Source organism: Triturus cristatus, chromosome 3_2 (assembly GCF_964204655.1).
Source record: "Triturus cristatus chromosome 3_2, aTriCri1.1, whole genome shotgun sequence".
Classification (NCBI taxonomy): Eukaryota; Metazoa; Chordata; class Amphibia; order Caudata; family Salamandridae; genus Triturus; species Triturus cristatus.
The window spans coordinates 1,203,566,323-1,203,588,772 of NC_140584.1; the positions used below are offsets into that span (position 1 = coordinate 1,203,566,323).

At 43.8% G+C, this 22,450-nt stretch overlaps 1 protein-coding gene across 1 annotated transcript in view; it reads right to left on the reverse strand.

The window, feature by feature from the left end:
• LOC146859448 (uncharacterized) overlaps window positions 1–22,450 on the reverse strand; it is a 106,988-nt gene that overhangs the window by 59,321 nt on the left and 25,217 nt on the right. The gene's annotated exons all lie outside the window — the stretch shown is intronic.

Sequence of the window (22,450 nt, forward strand, 5' to 3'; positions counted from 1 at the left end):
CAATCCATCCTCCCCAGTGATGCTCTTAATTAACGTGTGGGCCCTAGAATCCGCAAGCTGATAGGCTAACACCCGTCCAATCCTCTCTCCGTATTCGTACTGTCGTAGTCTTAATTCATGATATTGACTAGCAATTTTCTCCCTCAACGCGCGCGTGGTCTTTGCTCTCGCTATTACAAGTTGCTGATAAATAGCTTTTTAATATTGCTAGAGTATGGCGCTGTTCTAATTCCAAGCACTCCCTTCTCCCGGCTTCTGCAAGCCGTGCTCTAACCTTATTTTGACGAAATAGATACTGTTGGGTAATACCCCGAATGAATGCCTTAAGACTATCCCAGACCATAGACCATGGAGCAGTATGGGCATTAGTATCTATAAATTCCACAATCTGACCTTGCATAAGTTGAATATAGTCAAGGTTTTTAAGCAGAGTTTTAGGAAATGTAAAACCCCTCGCCTCAAACGATGTTTGGGATCCAAGAAATAATGAGACTAACAAAGGGTTGTGGTCTGACGTAATTTTTTGACAAACCTCAATGCTGGAACTTACTAGCCTAGATAGGTTGACAAACACCATGTCTATCCTAGAATATTGACGATGTGGTTGTGAAAAATATGTAAAACCGTTAGCTAATGGGTAAATTGCCCGCCATAGATCAGCCAGTTGATGTATACGCAAAAGACCTTTGATAGCCGCTCGGGTTGATACCATTCTTACCCGACCTAACACATTTGAAGAGTCTAGTTTCTGATCTAAAACGCAATTGAAATCTCCCATGAGCAAAAGTTCACCATCCCAACCCAGCAGCTCTGTGTTTAAAAAAGAGATATCCATAGGACAGTCGCTGTTCGGGCCATAAACCACACAAATTGTAATTTTGTGTCCAAGGACCAAGAGTTGCGCAATAACCCATCTCCCCCTTTTATCGCTAAGTGAGCGTAGTAAAGTATATTTTGTGTTGCGTGCTTGCAGAAGCGCAACCCTCGTATTGAAACCGTCTGGGAAGTACAAATTATCAACTCAAATCCCATTTGCTTAAAAAAATTACAGTCCTTGAAAGCCAAATGAGTCTCTGTTAGGGCAACAATCTGTGGTTGATATGCTTTAAGTTCCTCGGAGACTAATCGACGTTTAATAGATGAGTTCAGCCCAGCCACATTCCAACACATTATACGAACTCTGGGCATTTTCTAAAGAAAATTAATCTTAATCATACTCCTTCCATTCCACAATCTTGAAGCATAATTCCACTATAGATTTTAACACTCCTTTGGCTTGTTTTCATTTTTACCCCCCCTACCCCACCCCCTACCCCACCCCCCTACCCCTACCTGGACCCACCTCCCCAAAACCCTGTATCTATGAAAAGGAATCGCCCCTTAACCCAGCTGTCAATAAGACAGCAACTCACCCAGGCACACACCCCGCAAGGGAGAAGCCCCCCCCCTCCTCCAACCAGCAGTGTCTTATAAAAAAAAACCCCAGTGCAGTACTACACCCACCTTGCCATTCTAGATAAATCACAAAATAAATCACAATACATTAGTTATCAGGTTCCCAAAAGCATAGCATAGTATATAATTAAGCATACAGATACAAAGCAACAGCTAACGCCATTAAAGACCCCCCTATCATTTCTTAGGTAATTGTTGCCATCTAGATAAACTAATCTTTGCCTCTCGTTCATTGAAGAAAATATGTGAGCGTCCATCCTTGATCACTTTGAGCCGAGCTGGATCTTGTAGAAATACGGATGCACCAACAGCCTTGAAAGAGTCCATAAGCTGCCGTAACTGCCACCTTCTATCCATGGTTTGTTTGCAAAGATCAGAACGAACAAAAATAGATAGTGAATCGAACTGTACTGGGGTCATAGGTCGAGCTTTTAAAAAAATAGCCTGTCTCAGTAGAAAGTTCCCGATACACACCAAAAATGGACGAGGAAATTTTGAGGGCCGAGAGGGATTAGCCGTTGAGGGGAGCCGATGCGCTCTTTGGATCTGTGTGTCCATATCCCAATCAGCAAGATCAGGAAATATCTTAGAAAAGAGGTTAACGATAAAACCCCTAGCATCAGCGCCCTCCCTTCCTTCAGGTACCCCAAAAACCCTCAAGTTCTGACGTCTTTGACGATTTTCTATATCCTCGACCTTAGATTGCATTGTGTTCATCCATTGATCATGGACTTTGATTGAGGCACAGGCAGCAGCATTAGCCTCCTCCACTTCGGCAACCCGCTGTTGAAGGTCTAGTACTTCAGTGGTCAAGTTTGAAACCTTTGTAGCGACCTCCTCCAGTGCCGATTTAATCTCCTGTCTATCCGCTCTGGCCTGCTGAAAGTAGTGCTGTGTCTCCTCGTGCTGAGTTGCCAACACAGAGAGCACTGTAGTTAGAGTAGGTTCTGAAGACAAAGCTACCTTAGGATTTGAGACTTCGCCGGGATTAGGAGAGGTCTGCTGTTTCCCACTAATGCTGATTAAATCATGCCTTTCTTGTAGTATATCGATGGTTAGTGCCGGGTTTGATAGAAAAGGAATTTGAGTAATGGGAGTCAAGGAAGTCTCTGTGCTTTCCAGGCTAGTAAAGGGTGCTACACCATCAGCCGTATTGTCGCTATCTTGCGTCGTTGGGGCGTAACCTTCTCCCACCACTATCGGTTGCTCAATGGGGGTGGTAGGGGCAGATCTTGATCTCTCGGATCGTATTACCTGATACTGTAGAGAGAAGCAGAATGGTAGGAGGACCAATATTAGAACCACAGAGACTGACGGAACCAGGGAATGTAGAAAAATCAGTGGGTATAACTACAGACGAATTGAGCGAATGGCTGAAGGGCTTGCAGGGTAAAGAGAAAGAATCCCATACCATTGATGTGGCAAAATTACGGATGGTGTTAGAAGAATTGATAGTAGGGACCATCCCCACAGAAAAGCTGAAAAATGACCAAGATGAGGAACTATTGTTTTTGTGCAAAAGTGTCACCTGGAGAGCAAAGAATTTACATGACAGACTACCAGAAATAGCAAGTGAAATGGGAATTGACATGGACAAGGTAAAAGCTTTATAGAAGCCCTACCAAGTGGATTTCACAGAAAAAGACATTGAGAATCTGAACACTGCAGGACGAATAGGGCAGATTAGGGACATAATCACAGTGTTGAGGAAATGGGGAGATGTGGATAAATGGAAAAGCAGGTGGTATAGGAAGCGGGATGACACCTGAGACAGAACATTTCCAGCGTTTCCTGTGAGAGAAAAGGAAAAGGTGGTGACAGAGTTCCCTATGAGAGAGATTCCAGGAGGGGGATATGTGCATGTCCCATGGACCAGACAGGACATTTTGTCATTTACAAATGACTTCCCTCGATTACAGGAAAAGCCGGTCGAGTAGTACCGACAGGTAGACAGATTTGTTAAATTGTCAAAGGTGCTGTGGATTGATCTGAATAGTCTGTTTGATATAATAGTGCCAGCAGACTTGTGGGCAGAGTGCAAGATAGTCATAGATTGGCCAACAAAAGAATACCCGAGAGATCCCAAAACAGGAGCACCAGATCCGGAGGTAATGAAGAAATATGAGCAGGTCATGGTGTTTTTGAAAAACAAAGTGCCTCCCAAAGAAACAGACTGGGTTAAGATAGATCGAACACATCAAGAAGCGAAAGAATCAGTCCACGCTTACTATGAAAGGCTAATTTTAGCTTTCAAACAGTTCAGTGGGGATGACAGTCTGGGGGAAAAGGAGCTAAGTCATTTCGTGTACAGGTTTGTGTATGGTCTGCGCCCCGAGATTGGGGAAATGATTAAGCAGCACACCGTGGACTGGCAGAGCAAGAAAATAGATGAGATCCTAAGGCATGCTAAATACTTTAGCGATGAGATTGAGGCAAAGCAGCGAAAACTAAAAGAAAAGGCAATGTGGGCTCAAGTGAAAGTCGCAGAGAGACAGGAAGCTCAGCTGGTTGAACAAGCTAATAATCCAGGCATTAAACCGAGATTTGGCCCAGGAAAAGGGAAAGGTAATATAGAAGAAGCTAAAAAGAAGTTTCCATGCCACAATTGCGGAAGGTTAGGGCACTGGAAATCCGAGTGTAAATATCCACCAAGTACTAATAATGAAAATCCATCATTGAATCCACAGGTGCAGTGTGAGGGGAGTGGCCCACCACCGCAACAGCAGAAGTCTGTTAATCCACAGAATCAGGTGCCAAAACCGCCCTTACCGCAGAGCCGGAACACCCAGAGATATAGTAAAGAGACGGGATTCTACAATGAAGAACAGGTAAACAAACCGCAACGCGCGAGCGCTGTGTCACAATATTGGCTGCAAAATGACGAGAGTGAGTCAGAGGAGATTTATTGATGGTGCCGAAAAGAGGAAGCAGGTTGCGTACTTTGCGCATCTCTAGAAATAGATCAGACAGGACCATTTGTGGATGGGAAAATTAATGATGAAAACATTACTTTTCTAGTAGACACTGGAGCTGCGCGATCTACTGTCAGATCAGCAGACGTGAAAAATCTTCCTCTTTCGGATGAAACAATCCAAGTAGTTGGTGTATCAAACACCCAGATTAGAACATACCTTACTGAACCGGTAAAGGTCAAAATAGGGAAATTTTCAGACATGCACCGATTTGTGGTGTGTGACACCAGTCCTGTGACTCTGCTAGGTAGAGATTTGTCGTGCAAAATGAATTGCACCATATTCTGTACACCAGACGGAATAGCCTTTGAAACACCAGATGAGGATGTTCTGTATAAAATGACCATAGCTAACAGAGAGAGTGAGGTTACTGGAACCTATGCCATATTCAATCCAGATGAATTGCCCCCAGAATTGAAACAGACAGTGAAGGCAGCAGTCTGGGATTTCACTGGAGAAGATATAGGTCTGATGAGAAATGTAGACCCAGTGAAAATCACTGTCAAGGAAGGAGCAGTTTTCCCAAACATTCCACAATACAGACTGACACCCGAAATAATTGCAGGAGTAACACCTTTAATTGAGAAAATGATCCAGCAAGGAGTGTTAAGAGAAATATTGAGCAGTCCATGTAACTCACCTATAATGGGACTGAAAAAGCCTAGTGGGAAGTTTAGGATTGTGCAAGATTTGAGAAAGATTAACAAGATTGTTGTATCATGTTGTCCCATTGTTCCAAATCCATCAGTGATTTTGTATCAGATCCCTCATGATGCAGAATGGTACACAGTAATTGATTTGTGTCATGCTTTCTTTTCCATTCCGTTGCATCATGACAGCCAGCCGATTTTTGCATTTCGGTTTGGAGAGCGTATTTTGGCATGGTGCCGAATCCCACAGGGGTACACAGAGAGCCCCTCCATTTTCAATCAGTTGCTAAAGAAATCTCTGGAAAGTCTTACCATGCCTAAGAATTCAGTTTTGGTCCAATATATTGACGACCTATTAGTGGCGTCAAAGACACGTGAGGCCTGTGAAACAGACACCATTGTTTACTGAACCATTTGGCAGATGGAGGACTAAAGGTATCTCCGACAAAATTGCAATACTGTAAAAAAGAAGTACAATATTTGAGTCATACCATTGAAAAAGGGCTGAGCAAAGTAACCATAGACAGGATCAGAATCATTAGAGGAATGAGAGCTCCAATGACCCAAAGAGAGGTGAGAATGTTCCTAGGAATGGTTGGTTACTGTCGTCCGTGGATAAGTAACTTTTCCCTGATTGCCAAACCATTGGTGAAATTGACAAAAAGTGAGGTTAAAGACCCCCTTGAACTGAATAAAGAAGTATTGGCAGCATTCAAACAGTTAAAGAACAGTCTTTGTGAAGCCCCAGCTCTGGGAATGCCAGACCATGAGAAAGAATTTGAATTATACTGCAGTGAGAGAAACGGATGTGCACTCTCAGTGTTAATACAGAAACATGGAAGGCAAAGGAGACCAGTGGCATATTTCTCGTCAATGTTAGACCCAGTGGCGATAGGTCTGCCAGGATGTCTGAAAGCAGTGGCTGCTACATAACGAAGCCTAGAGCAGAGTGAGGGAATCGTGATGGGGTATCCAGTAAGAGTGTTTGTACCTCACAGTGTGGCGATCCTTTTAACAAGGAGTCGAACACAGTTCATGTCACATAGTCGGCTGACTAAGTATGAGAAGGTCATTCTAGGTGTAACCAATGTGAGTCTGGAGAGATGTGTGAATGTGAATCCAGCTACACTTTTGCCTGATGCAGAGAGAGTGGAGGTAAGAGAGGATGTTGATCATGATTGTCTGGATGTGCTTGATTACTGTACGAAACCTCGACCTGACATAAGAGATCTACCATTGCCAGAAAGTGATTATGTGTTTTTTGTGGATGGATCTTGTCTGAGAACAGATGAAGGAGTGTTGAGTGCAGCATACACAGTATGCACAGTTTCAGCGGTTATAGAAGCATCACTTTTGAAAGGAGTTAGATCCGCTCAAGTAGCAGAAATAGTGGCATTGACAAAGGCATGCAAAATTGGGAGGAATGTGAGAGTGACTGTGATGACTGATAGCCAGTATGGCATCGGAGTTGTCCACGACTTTGGCCAATTGTGGCTACAAAGAGGTTTCCTGACCTCAAGTGGAACTCCCATAAGGAATGCAGAAGTGGTTGGGAAATTGCTTGAGGCAATACAAATGCCCAAAGAACTGGCTTTGGTAAAATGTGCTGCTCATGGTCAAGGAAGTGATTACATCACTACCGGGAATCGTTTTGCAAATGACATGGCTCAGTATTGTGCCCGAAACCAATATTCTATTAATCGGTCAAAGGAAAGGGAAATGTTTTCTTGCTCCTTAATGTTTACTAACGTTGTGGGAACATGGGATGAAGTAAGACAGTTGCAGGATGAAGCAGGAGATGAAGAAATGAAGCAGTGGGTAAAAGCAGGTTGTGCACCCAGGGAGAAAGATCATGTGTGGGTCTATCGGGATGGAAGACCAGTAATGCCTGATAGCATGATGTCAACCATGGCACGGATGTATCATGGCCAAGGACATCTGGGAAGGGATGCCATGATAAGGGCTTTTAAGCAGACCTGGTACAATGCAAAATTCAGGTTGATAGCAGAAAGTCTCTGTCAAAGATGCCTGATATGTCAGCAGTACAATCCTGGAAGGAAAACTGTGGTGAGTCTAGGCACCATAGGACGGGAGGGAGGACCTTTCACCAGAATGCAAGTAGATTTCATTGAAATGCCCCCTTATAACAAGCTGAGGTATGTTTTGGTGGTAGTTTGTCTGTTCTCTAGGTGGGTGGAAGCATACCCAACCAGAAGAAATGATGGAATTACAGTGGCCAAGCTCTTGTTGAGGGAATTCATCCCAAGGTACGGGTTCCCAATAACCATAGAATCAGACAGAGGAGGACACTTTTACAATGAGATCATGAAACTGATTTGTGAAGCATTGGGTGTACAACAGAAACTGCATTGTGCCTACCGACCAGAGGCTTCTGGTGTGGTCGAGCAAATGAATGGTACCATCAAAAACAGAATAGGGAAAATGTGTTTAGCCACAGGAATGAAATAGCCTGATGTCTTGCCTCTAGTTTTGATGACCATAAGGTCTACTCCAGACAGAACTACAGGTTTAAGTCCCCACGAAATCATCATGGGACGCGCTATGAGACACGTGTTTGTACCAGTCAACAAGCTGATGACTATAACTGATGACATGATTTTGGATTACTGTAAAGGCCTGGCTGACGCAGTCCATTCTGTGTTTCACCAGGTTGGAGCGGATGCCACCACACTTGAAAAGAAACCAGCCCATGATTTGAGCCCAGGGGACTGGGTGAGAATAAAAGTCCACAGAAGAAGAAATTGCTTGGTTCCAAGGTGGGGAAGGCCAAGGCAAGTCATGTTGATTACAACAACTGCTGTGAAGTGTGCTGGACTGAAAAATTGGATACATGCGAGTCACACTTTAAGAGTTCCAAATCCAGCAGATAGCATTGGAAAAGAATATTTCGATGAATCAGAATCAAGTGATGATTCAGGCAATGAGAATATAAAGTCAAAAGAAAATCCTGAAAGGGGGGAAAAGGAGCCAAGACTAGTCCAGACTCCAAGGGAAGAAATTCTGAGGAAAAGATTGCAGATTTCAGATGGTTCAGATTCTGGAGGCGAACAAAACGCCAATGGTGAGCACAGAAAGAAGAAAAGAAAAGAATGTCCAGTCAGAAGTAACATTTACACCAAATGAGAGAGTAGAAGAAGTTCCACCTGAGAAAATATTGGAAGGAGAAGAAGGGACAGTCACAGAGAGAGAGGGACAGATTGCGGAAAAACCCCGAGGAGGTGTAGGGAACTGCAACACCCAGCTAGGTGAAGGGACGAGTAGTCAGCAGGAAAATTGCGTGCCGGAGACCCGAGGAGGGACAGAAGTAGGGCCAACACAAGAGGTGGAAAAAGAGACGGTTGAAAAAGCAAAACCAAACGAGACAGAATCTGAAGACAGTGAAACTGAAATACCAGAGGGTCGAGTTCTAAGAAAGAGAACTTGGATTGAGGAAAGAAACAGTAAAGACGGCAAAACAAGAAGGAATGCTAAAGGAGATCTTTGGCCAAACAAAATTAAGAGACTGAGATATCGATTGACACGAGTCAAACCCTCAGAAGCTGAACAAGTGAATGAAGTAACCAGTCAGCACAAAGAGAAAGAGGGAGAGACAGAAGTGTCTGAAGCAAACAAACGATCGAGAAAACCAAACCAGAAGTATAAGTCACCTGAATGGACGTACGTGGCACTGCCTGAACAAGGAGAAGAGGTAGATAGTCAAGGAAATCCAGAGGAGACTTTACTGAGAGTGGTAAAGGAAGAAGAAACAGAGGAAATCCTGAGAGTTATCCTATCCGATATCGGAGAAGAAGCGGAAGATCAGGAAATTCTGTATGTGGATGACGAGAAAGAAGTGAAAAACGACGAGAGGCCAAGCTGAGTAATCTCAAACAGGTCCTTGTAGAAATATAAAGGATTGAATAAGAAATTGAAGTATTTGGATCACCTGATAAGGTGTTAGTTCTTGTAGGAAAGCTACAAGAGGCAGAGTAGAAGAGGCTAAGTCAAAAGACACGGTTAATTTTAACAAGATGGCTAACATAGATGATAACAAGAGTAGATGTACCTTTATGAGAAGATGGTGCAAGACATGTTGTTGTTGTACAGGACTATTAATGCTTCTTTGGAGTGTACTCGCTCTTTTGATCTCTTTCAAAGTAACCTTAGATACACTAGAGGGACATACAGAGAATATGACTAACATAGTGAAAAGTTCACAAAAGGTAGTTCCATTTAGAACAAGCACTGAGCATATGCACAAGGATAGGTCAATAACTGATTTTTCTAGCAATGTTTTTTCAAAATTATTGTATGAATATGTAAAAACAATGGACGTAAGGGATTGCTATGTATGCATGCAGTTACCTGCCTCTGTTTCAGAACGGGTGACTTATCATCACCTCCCAGCAACTTATGGAATAACATGTAGCGTTTTAGCTAGTATATTTTATCAAGTAGGGAAATTAGAATATAATTTGTCTAATATAGATAATATTCTTGGACAATTGCCCATGAATAATGAATTGAATCCAGCTAAAGCTGCTAATGTATTAAGTGAGATTTTTATAGAAACTAAAGAACTAACTTTAGATTATATTTTTAAGAACAATTTAACTTGCAGTTTGAAGACAGAAGAGAAAACATTTTTGGATATGGTTGAAGAGAGGAGATTGAAAATACACAAGAATGCAGAAGGACATAAAGAAGGGGAAAACATTTGGGAAATAGATGGGAAAAGGGAGACAAAGGGTGATGCTAGACAAACAATAGCTATAGATTCACCACAGAAAGGCAAATTATGCATTATGAGGGAAAGATCCCAATATGATTATTATTATATAGGGACAAGTGAGTGTCATGATACATATTTTATTGCATCTGGATGGGGATTTAGAGGCGGAGAAGATCCAGTTTTCCCTGGACTGTACTATACTATATTTGTGGGAACAAGGCTTATTACGGGTTGCCCGACCATTGGTATGGCACATGTTATGTTGGCCTGATCTTTCCAAAGATCTTTCACATGGATAGAGTAGAAAATAGTGGACCAAATAACCTACTAATGCGTAGCAGGAGAGAAACCTGGTTAGAAATTGTAGGTGATATTTTTGGAGCCTTGATACCAGCAGTGGGAATATCTTTGAATGCAAATAATATTCGGAAGTTGTCCACCATAGTGGATCGCTTGTCAACAAGCACTGATGGAGGATTTCTCTTGGTAAACACTGAACTGGTTGCCATGCGTGCTATGATTATGCAAAATCGACTTGCCCTTGATATTTTATTGGCAAAAGAGGGTGGAGACTGTGGAATGCTGAAAGTTCAACATTGTTGCACTTACATTCCTGATGAAAGCAAGGATCTAAAAGTATATATTAAGAATATTACAGAATTGCATGATGAAATAAAACCACTGGAGGTTGAGAGTATCTGGACTAGAATTAGTAATAAGATGGCTGCTATTAAAGCTTTCTTAGGTAAATTAGGTAGTACTATATTAGGGAAAATATTATTTCCATTAACGTGTGTGATTTTCGTATTATTAATACTTAGATTAGGATGTATGTGTTGTAGACATAGAAGAAATAAAAAGAAGGTTAAATGAGAAATTTACAAAAAGAAGGAAAAGAAACAAGAAAGAGATTTTAATGAAATAGAATTGGAAGAATGGAAGGAGAGTATGTATGACAAAACCAAAAGAGAAGATGAAAAGGAAACAGAATTTTAATTGAGCAAGAAAACATTTCGAATTTCCGAAAAAGGGGAAATAAATTGATTTTTTGTGGGTTTTGTTTGTGGTGATAAAATCACCAAAGGGGGGATTGATGGAGCGGGTAAAATGTTTTCTTTTTATATACCCAATCCATTTATATAAGTTTATATTAAAATAATTAATAATTAATTCTAATAACTAATTGATTGATGTGAAGGTACTAAACCAACCTTATTAACCAAGAGAATACACGTGGGAATGCATTTGCATGGCTAAAATTAATAGGTGAACTAAGTTGTATGCATATTAAAACGATAAATGTTGTTTGAGCAGTGTTAATGTGATTTGTGCTTAAATAAACCAGCATTAACGGCTTTGAATGTTGCATATGGCTAGATAAATGCATACACATAAGGGTATTAGCAAGGGAATAACACTGTTTTAATCATTTCTATGTATTAATTACAATTTTGTTTTTCTTTGCTTAAAGTTGACTATTCTGGCCTACCAAAAGATGGCCGCCGACTGAAACCTAACTAAAGTACATGACTTCATCATTTGAACAATGGAGAAAGGCGCCTGCACTGACTTCGTTCGTGTCCCTTGTGTGACCTGTCAGACCATGCCCATGAAGACTACCCTGGGCGAGGTGCCAATGTCCCTGAACGTGAAGCAAATGTTGCAAATGGCAAAATGAACTATCGAACTCAACCGGTTACCAACAAACTGATACAATTTGTACCTGGGATTCGTCTTTCCCATACGTCTACTGTGGAACTTCTTCCACATGAGAAAATTTGAAAATGTTTCCTAATGTGTTGAGATATATTTGAATTCAGCCAATCATTAGCCTGGGAATTGAGAAAATGTTACTGTTATATGTAAATTTTAGTATAAATATTAGTAGTCTAGAGAGGGAAGGGGCCACACTCTATGCTGCTGCTCTTCGCTAGAGACCACTTTGTGCCGATCTATTGATGATCAGAGCTCCTTATGCTGACGGAAGAGGACGGAGTCTTTAGAACTCTGATGAACTTTCTGAGGACCAGTTCTGACTTAGGAAACGACAATTAGCCAGAATAGGTAAATATGACAAAAGATAATATTGCATTATTAGGATTTAACCGGCATTTAAATTAGATAAAGAAAATCATTATTTGAATTACTGTGTCGGGTGATTATTTCTTGAAATGTTTATTGAGTAATTTGAGAGTTAAAAGCGTCATTAAATCAAATAACAACTAAATGATCCGATCGACCTCCGGATGGAGGAACTATTAGGGTAATTCAGTAGAAGTGGTTTCCTCTATGCAAGTGAACAGCTGTAGTTTGGGATTTGATATCCCTCTGTAGGCACGGATAGTTTGAGAGAAAGAATGTTGGTGTTATGGGCCCCACCAGCATGTGATGTGTGTATGTGCGTGTGACTGAGAAATCATTCCGTCCGTGGAAGCAGGGGGAGATTTAGTAATCCGAACTGCACCACCAGCAGCAGCACGCCCGGTCAGGAAAAAATACAGCACACTGCACCTTTTCATGGGGTCACAGCCCCTATATTTATATCAGTAAATCCCTTTGTGTCACAGCACAGGGTTTTGGCATACCAGTCAGAACTGGTTTAGGGGAGATTTGGAGCACTTTGTTTTGTCCAGCTTCTCTCCCCTTTGTCAGGTGGGGGTCAGTGATCAGACACACCACAGAGGGCGGAGCCAGCATTGTGGAGGGAAGGCACAGCCCTATTCAGGTCCCAGGTGCAACTCCTCCCTCCCATCTGCATGCAGATCTCTCTATTCACCACTGGGCTGACTCATCCTGTCTCCCGGAGCCACCCACACCTCTCAGCTCCTGTCAACCACAAGCCAGACATGTAATTCACATCAGGCAGGCAGTACACAGAAATGCCAACTTCTAAAAGTGGCATTTCTCCACCAGTCACCTTTAATCTGCGCACACCATTGCGCAGAATTTATTCTCACGAGTTCATACATACTAAACTCGCCCATGCACTCCTCTCATACCAGGAATTACCATGGATACGCGCCCATGCACTCCTCTCATACCAGGAATTACCATGGATACACATATGCATTCCTACGGACGGGCAGGCCAATCTCACCACATGCACTCGGAGCGCGCACGCACTTTACACTGGGCCACAGTGCTAAAGTGCCCAGAGGCCTAAAATCCCTACCACTATGTCAGAGCTTAAGGCAAAAACTTCAGGGGTGAACCTGCCAAAAAGGGCCAAGTCCAACATGTACTATGAACAGAATCGCCTTTAACTATTTCGTATTTAGCTTACTTATCAGCATTTCATAACGTTATTGTGTGCACTGATAAAAAATTGCCAGTACAGCATTATGTTTCAGCTCGCAGTGTTGCTATTTTATTTCTGAGGTTGGTGGCCAAGCCCTTGGAATGCATACCCCCTGACCCCCTCCCTCTTCTGTTTACAGGAGGTCAGAGACGCCCCTGTCCCCTCCCTCTTCTGTTTACAGGAGGTCACAGACGCCCCTGGCCCCTCCCTCTTCTGTTTACAGGAGGTCAGAGACACCCCTGCCCCCTCCCTCTTCTGTTTACAGGAGGTCAGAGACGCCCAGCCCCTCTCCCTCTTCTGTTTACAGGATGTCAGAGATGCCCCTGGCCCCCTCCCTCTTCTGTTTACAGGAGGTCAGAGACGCCCCTGCCCCCTCCCTCTTCTGTTAACAGGAGGTCAGAGCCGCCCCTGCACCCTCCGTCTTCTGTTTACAGGAGGTCAGAGATGCCCCTGCTCCCTCCTTCTTCCATTTACAGGAGGTAAGAGACGCCCCTGCCCACTCCCTATTCTGTTTACAGCAGGTCAGAGATGCCCCTACCCCCTCCCTCTTCTGTTTACACGAGGTCAGAGCCACTCCTGCCCCCTCCGTCTTCTGTTTACAGGAGGTCAGAGACGCCCCTGCCCCCTCCTTCTTCCATGTACAGGAGGTCAGAAACGTCCCTTTCCCCTCCCTCTTCTGTTTACAGGAGATCAGACCCGCCCCTGCCCCCTCCGTCTTCTGTTTACAGGAGGTCAGAAATGCCTCTGCCCCTCCTTTTTCCGTTTACAGGAGGTCCGAGACGCCCCTGCCCACTCCCTCTTCTGTTTACAGGAGGTCAGAGCCGCACCTGCCCAGTCCCTCTTCTGTTTACAGGAGGTCAGAGCCGCCCCTGCCCCCTCACTCTTCTGTCTATAGGAGGTCAGAGATTGCCCCAGCCCCCTCCCTCTTCTGTTCACAGGAGGTCAGATACACCCCTGCCCCCTTCCTTTTCCCCAGCTGGGTACAGGTTCTCAGGCAGCTTCGCATAGTGCTGGGAGCGAGCCAGCAGCAGAGACAGATGTTAGAGTGATACGACCCTATAATTCCTTTCCTACTACTCGGTCTTAAATAACATTAAAACAAAGACAGAAAGAGGGAGACGGGATGGAGGGGGAGTGAGACGGGGTGGAGGGGGAGGGAGTCAATTAACCACAATTTTATTCTGCTGAATAATGCAATCAGCTCCTGCACTTCTTTGAAGCACTATGAATAACAGATGTCACTGTTAAGTAACCGGCCATGGAACTGGATGAAAGGCTGAGCTCCTTTACTGAAATTTGAACTCGTGGAGTTCAAATCACCACATATTTAAGCAATAAGTGATTACCTCACTGAGCCAGCCTGCTTATTTGAGTGTAGCCATCGGCTCAACATCCTGTCATTTTGGGCAAATTGCTTAATCTCCCTGTGCATATACCTACCTATGTGGGTGGGGGCAGTTCTCCTACTTGCACTAGGGCCCCGTGCAGCTTTGATAGATGCTGCAGTGCCCTCCTGTTTTGAGGTCTGCAAGAAGCGAAGAGAAGGCTTGTTGAATTCACCCCCATTCACCCGGCTAGTCCAGGCACACATGCCTGCATGGCGAGAATACTCTTTACTATTGTGTGGGCCTGGTCTTTGGTTTCCAGCACCTTCACATTGGTGCAGAGGACACTCGGGGAGGTAGAGAATGCAATGTTCCTGTTAGACCTGGCACCATTGGCGTGGGTCTCCCTTCCATTTTTTGCTGTTGCCTCATGTGTTTTTGCTGGTGTTAGATGATTTGGGCACTGTGCCACAGTGCTCCCTATGGTAAATTGATGTATGGATTAGTGACTCCATGATTGGCTGGTTTTGTTTACCTGTCAGACCCTAGTACAGTGCACTGAGTGTGCCCAGGGCTTGTAAATCAAATGCTGCTGGTGGGCTTGCAGCACTAGTGGTGCCACCCACAGAAGCAACCTGTAAAGTATGTCTAAGGCCTGTCATTGCAGAGCCTGTGTGCAATCTGGTACTGCCATGTTGACTGGCCAAGTACACCCACCTGCCAGTCCCTAAACCTTCCCTTTTCTTCATATCAGACACCCCTATTGTAGGCCAAAGGGCAGGGTGTATTGTAAGTGTAAGGTAGGACATGCCCTGGTGTGTGTGGCATGTCCTAATAGTGAATTACAGCCATTTTTGTTTTTCACTATTACCTGGCTACCTGTTCCCCATAGGCCAGAATGGGCAGTTTGATTATTACATCTTATAATCCTAACTGACTCAGGGAACTAGGTAGAAATTCGAGTTTAGTATGCCTGAACTCAGAATGATAAAATACATCTTTTAATTAAGTTGGTTTTAACATTCTGTGTTTGAAAATACCACTTTTAGTAAGTAGGTATTTTCTTGCCTAACTATCCAAGCCTGCCTCTGCGAGGTTGTGTATTCCTTGTCTGGAGTTTGAGTGACAGGGGCTGGGGGATTCCAGGAGACAGGGTGAGTCAGCACAGGGCTGAATAGAGAGATCTGCATGTAGATGGGTGGGAGGAGTTTGCACCTGGGACCTGAATAGGGCTGTGCCTGCCTTCCATAATGCTGGCTCCACCTCCTGTGGTGCGTCTGATGTCCCTGGCCTACACTGTGAAAGGAAAGAAGGAGTCTTGTCAACAAAGTGCTCCAGGACTGACCAGAACTGGTTTGGACTAGGCAAAGGCCTCTCTGCCTTCAGAGAACAAAGAGTAAATGAGTATAAAAGGGGAGACCTAGACCCCAGAACTTTAGATCACGTTGGTAAACAAGAAGAACCTTTGCTGAGGAGAGGAACCAGAGAAAGTGAGGAAGAGACTATCCCTAAGCTGAGTGCTGTTTTGGGGATTGGCCTGCAGTGGTTTCCTGACTGCCAAAGAAAGGAGAAAGGAACTTTGTGCTTTTCAAATCAACTTGTGAAGGATCTCCAAGGGCTTGAGATAGAGCTTGCCTCCTGCTGAAGTCTCAGGGCAAACAGACTTCACCAACCAGCTCCCCTGCCTTCCCTTGCTGGGAATTGAAGTGCCTCCTGTTGAGATGGGCCTTCTGAGAGACTGCGTGCTGCTGCAGCCATTGTCGCCACATCACCGGAGAAGAGTGTCGCCGTCGCAGCATATGCTGTGGCATCACCGGAGGAGCGTGTCGCCGCTGCCGCTGTCGCCATCGCATCAACCGAAGCGCCTAGAATTACCGGAGAAGAGTGTCGCATTCACAGCAAACGCCGTCGCATCACCGGAGAAGTGTCGATACTGCAGCCGCCGTCGTCGCATCGCTGAGAAAGGGTGCTGCCGCTGTCGTATCGCATCACCAAAGCGCCACGCATCCCTGGAAAAGAGTGTCGCTGTCGCAGAAGACGCCATTGCATCACCAGAGAAGCGTGTCACAGGGCTTGTCGCTGCTCAGAAGATTCGTTGAGTCACCGCACGGACATCGGGCGTGCACACATCGTTGTCGCATCAAGAAGAAGACACCATTTTATTTCATTGCACTGGATCTTCATCGCATCACGGCGTTGTGGGTCACTCCGCCACGGAAGCGCAGTAAGAAACCGACGCATCACCTCCCCATGCAGAGAATGTCCGACGCATCACCGTCCCCTACGCAGCAGTAGGGAACCAACGCATCACCGTTCTTGGTGTAAGGAACCGACGCATCACCTTCCCTGCAACACTTTCGTTGGATAGCGTTACGCATCCAAAGGTACATTGAACTCAAAGTGTCGCATTTACCATCTTAAGAGAACTAAGCTATTTCTACAATTTTTAAAGTACAGTATTGTGGATTTTTGCCATTTGTGGTCTTGTGATAAGTCTATATAAAGAATTCTTATTTTTTATATAAAACCTGTGTGGTGTCCATCTGGAGTGTTGTCACTGGATTACTGTGTGTGTTCACAAATGCTTTACACACTGCCTCTGAGATAAGCCTGTCTGCTCGTGCCAAGGTCTCTCCTTTGTTCCATTGACCATGGTGAACAGGTTTAACCTTATGAAGGACCTTCATGCCTTCTTTCGAAGAATAAGACTAAAAAGGTTTTTTCAAAATAGAAACACTGAAGACCATAATGACAACTTATCAGGCCTCAAACCACCCTCTAGCTTCACCCCTGGCATTGACCAGGTTGGAACTGAAGTAGACATATTTGAAAAGTCGGTCTTAAGCAAGATACAGAAGGTCATCAAATTTGTATCAAACCCCCCAACAAAATCTCTAAGGAGGAAAATGCCGCCCTTAAAGCACTCAAGTAAAAAAACGACCTTACAATTGTGGAAAATGTATTTTTTATCTTGACACTCGCTCAGCCGTTTTGTACCCTGTGGAAAAGTATGTCTGTTATCTTGCCAATCACTCCGCCATTTTGTGTTTCACCCACCCTTCATCACTGACCTTCTCTCTGTATAATGAACGCTCTGGGGCTTCACTCTTCACTTGCCTCATTCCTGCACGTACGCCCACACCTTGTTTGTGCCCCGGACTGCCTAAAACTGAGCAACCCATGCTCAACCAGTCGGACAGGGAGTTTCCCAGATGCTTGTCGTCTTCACCCTGCGCCCTCCGCCCTTCAGGCGTCCAGTAGCTGCCATCTGCAGACTTATCAGATTGACCTCTGTTTGTTGTGTAATCATGCTACACCCTGCAGAGGCCCCACAGCTACCACCTGCAGACCTATCAGATTGACCTCTGCGTGTCGTATAATTATGGTTTTTGCTTATGTCCTGCAGGGGCCCAACAGCTATTCACCTGCTGATCTACCAGATTGACCACTGTTTGTTGTGTAATTTACTGGTGTTTGTACAATTCCTTTGCACGCACAGGGTGGGGATGAAGTGTATATAAGAAGCGGAGCCAAAGTACTTGGCAGATTGCCTTCCCAGACAGCTATGAGTGTCTGTTGCTGATGCACTCTCTCTCATGAGACTTGAATAAATATCCTTTCTCTTGTGCTCCAGTGTTGGTCTCCTTTTGTATCCCGAACCCGTGGACGAAGGGTGACCCTGCACCTTTGGGTGGGCTTCTAAGTTGAACCCCAAATCCACAATTGATGCCCAAATGTGGGGCCCATCAGTGACGCGGATGCCCGGTCGAGGGGTCGCAACGAGGAAGTTTGAACGGACGGTGGTGGGGTATACCTACGTGAAAGAGACCCTCGTCTTCGTAGCCACCACCCAACCTTCACTGCACCTGAGAAGACCCCCGCAAGTGGCGCTGGTCCTGACTGGGGCCTCCGATAGACTTGGACGAGCTTTGCAGTAAAGAGACCGCCTGGAGAACGAGACAAAGGATTCTGATAGGATCGCCGGTTGGCGATACCTTTTGTTTGCTTGGTTTTGGTTATCTGGATTTTGTTAACTCTTTGCAAAAAGTGAAGGTAAACTTTTTATCCGGCTTTAGAGACTTGTAGAGAGGTTTTGGTAAGATAACATAGAAAAGCATGCCCGTACTTGGTAAATTTGCACGATGGTGTTGTTGCTGCACATCTCGATCCAAGTTTTTGGAAGAAAGTCAGCCGGCTCCCCCGGAGGGTACCCCGAATAAAGAAATATACATAAAGTACAGTATTTCTCCCGTAAATGTACAGCACATTATGGGACAAATACACGTCAAAGGATAGGGATAATACCTGGCCAAAATATGGCTCCTTTGACCCTCAGAAAATAGAGGCAGTAGAAGCCCAATTGCATAGGCGTAGATCTAGACAAGCCATGTTTGATTCTTTGGGGTTATGGAAGAAGGAAATTATAGAAAGGGAGAGGAGAGCTCAGGCCCGACCCCAGAAGGCAGTATGGAAATCAGTGAAACAAAAACAAAAAAAATTGGCGGAATTACAAGAGAAGGTGGCTTCAAATATTGCCTGTCTAGATAGAGAACATCGGCTAAATGTCTCTTGCCAGTATCCTATGCGATATACCCCTTACACAGTCAGACCCCCATGAGGACAAATTACTCCTACACCCCCCCCCCCATCACCACCATATCACGTACCTCCCCCTCTACTTCCCGCTGACGGACAACAACTCCCCGACGCTAACGGACAACAAGCTCCCGGTCCAGACTTGCGTCCCGACCCTACAGCTCCACCCCCATCTCTCTCTGGTCCCGAAACGGGTTGATTGCAGATTGACACATTTGTCCAAAGTGCAGAGAGACGGACGCCCCCACATTCACTTGATGAGGTTGCTCTAAATGCATGCTTGCGTAATTGATTGAATTGGAGACACTCGTCATTTTGGGAGATTGGAGACTGGGATTATTAGTTTTCTCATTTATTGAGGGTCCCCAATTTTAGGGGACAATGAGTAGACTAAGGAAATGCATTTCTCATGGTTATGTTGTTTTGGAAGTCCGTATTTGGACAAATCGCTCCACTTCCCACCTCAAATTGGAGGATGTAGGTGAAATTTGGGGTGAATCTTTGGAATAGGGATTTTTTGCTATAAAATATACAAAGGACAATGAAGATTTGAGTGGCTGCTGGACGGCTCCTTAGATTTAAACAAAAATACAGTATTTACGTTTTTTTAAGGAAAAAAGAAGGTAGATAAATGGGAAAGCTTTCGCAAATGGGAAAATCATGCACCACAGTAGCAGGGCTTGCACAATGTCGAGCAAGATTTAATGTGGACGAGCTATTTTAGGGATTACCATGGAGAGTTTACAACGGGTGTTCCGCTTACTCAGCAAACTGAGTAAGAAATAACAATGCTTTTAAATCTTGTTATCTTGCAACATCTGCTCAGCTTTCAGAAACAGAGGTCAACAAGTCAGTTTGTTTTCTGTGACTAAAATTAAAGGATTTTGTAAAAGTGAACTGCGTAACGATTGCACTGTGCAAAGCATGTGAAATTAAAGGCTGTAAAATGCCAGGGTTCTTTCTTTTTCTACAACATAGCAATGAAATAGCTAATAAGTGAACCGTTCAAACATTTCAAATATGCTTTGCAAATTATGAAGAGACACTTTTGTAAATTTGTGCTGAGAGAAAAAATATTTTTATAGGATCAGAACAAATTAGAATGGTTTGCTTGGTGATGTGCAAATTTTAGATATTCTTGCTGAAGGCCGATTTCCAAACATTGTTTGTGCACTGTGTACCTTTATCAGTAAAGCTACACGTTAGTGGGGAATCTTTAGTGGCCATTTCAATGGAGAATATGCTTTCTGTAAATGACAGTGCACTCCTACAGTATGCTTTGTTTTACTAATATATTTGTGATAGGAGAGCTTTAAATTATTACTATTCCTGCCCAGATGACAATGTTATTATCAAGTCAACCATCACAAGGTCCAGCTAGTCAACAACCTGACGCACCCCTTGCCCAGGATGCGCAAAACATGGTGATCTAACAGGGATATGTGCAAATGCTAGCCCATTCAAATGGGCCCTTTGTTTCAGTGAAGGTGCATTCCGCCCCAGGTTCACAGTCTGTTCAAACAAGCTTTCTGGGGACCAGGGCACTCAGGGGTCACTGTGTTCCAATTGCATCAACTGGAGTGTTCCCTACTTGTTTTGACTCTTAGGATAGCAAGACAGGGCAGTCCGAGGCTTACTCAAAGAGGTGAGGTGCGGTTAGACATTCAAAATACAGGGCACACTGTACTGCCAGCTGATGGACTCAATGTCCAGTCAGTGCTTTACTTTTTATAAGAGAAAAGCACTTTATTACACCCAAGAGAATTATATTACACATAAAATTAGGACAACAGTGAAAACCAGATTTCTCTACAACCCTCTGGACCAGAGTTCTGACCCCAGACAGTATTATAGTGCCTAGATGCTAAGCACTATAAAAACACAGTTAACATGAAAAAGTGCAATTGGCATTGCCTTTTACAGACCATGTTGCACAGGGTTGTTCTCACCAGACGTATTCTTATTATGAAAGTTATTTTTGAACAAAGAAAGTCCTGTTAGAGTGTTATTGCGACAGGTTTTTGTAGGGGAGACAGAAATGAATGGGAAATATGCAGAAGAGGAGGAGGACAATGGAACTGGGGCTGGTCAACCTTCACTGGATCCGGCGCAACAACGTATTGACCCTTCCTACTACTTACAGGAAGGGTCATTGAAAGGATGAATGCCCTAATTTACAGGGCCAAACAGCGGTGGCAAGAGGAAGGGGTAATTCATTTACAAGGAGTACAAGCAGAAGTGGTGCAATCACACTTCTCAGACTAAGACTTCAATGTAGAAATGAAGGAAACAGAGTAGAGAACAGATATAGAAGAGGAGAGGGCAGATTTTGATGAAAGAGCGGAACAGATTAAGATGAAGCCGAACAGAGGGAAGTAGATTCAGCTAGGAAGAGGGCAGATTAGATGAAGGCTATGCGTTACATTTGGACTTTTTATTGAAAACACCAAGCTCTATGTATTGACAAACAGCCTTTGCCAAGGCGTATTTGCTTGGCCTTGGATTCTGTGAGAGAATCTAAGAATCAAAATATGGTGACAAAGATTTCCGCACTATAAGCATACAAACAGACAGAAGCTTTTACAATGATGACTACTGACATTTGATTATAATACCTTTGAATACCCTCCATAGGGCAGTCTAGGAAGGGCAGAAGAAGGTTCATGATAGCAGTTAATACAGCTGGCCCCTATGTTACTGTACCACTGGGGGGGGCATGAGTTCCTGGTGCATACCGGTGCTACTTGTACCTCTCTAATTCATAATCCCTTTCCTAGGTGTCCCCTCTCAGGTAAATTTCATACACCTGTGGGATTTTCTGGCATCCCTGTTCAAAGTACTTTTTTATATATATCTACCTAAAAGAAATAAATGTGTATGTATATTAATGTTTTTATTTCTAGATTCTTCAGAGTTGAAGAGAATATTGTTGTAACAAATTACATTGTAAGGTGGAATGTGCTAAAAAGCATTCTAAATGCAGTGCATTCACCAGGGACACAAAGGATGGATAATATATAGTAGGAATAAATTTATGTATTGAGGTTTAGTAATAAGAATATGAGTATAGGTAAATACAGAAGGACAGTGTGCATCGAATAACTGTGCTTCATATTATACTGTTTTGGGATACAGTGGGTATAGATTTAATATGTCTTTCAGTATACAGGTGTACTCTTTAAAGGTGTTTGCAATTGGATTACCAGGTAAAGGATTGGCACAGTTTGACAACTACAAGTATTTTGATTCCCAGAGGTGTTACTATGACAGAGATTTTCAACTGTATTTGCTGTTGGGACAAGCTATAGTACAATGTTTTTATCCTTATTTTGCTTTTGGAGATAATGAATTTCTTTTTAAGCCAACAGATACAGCATGCACCATTAGTTTAGTTTAATACATTTATAAAGCTCTTGGTTACA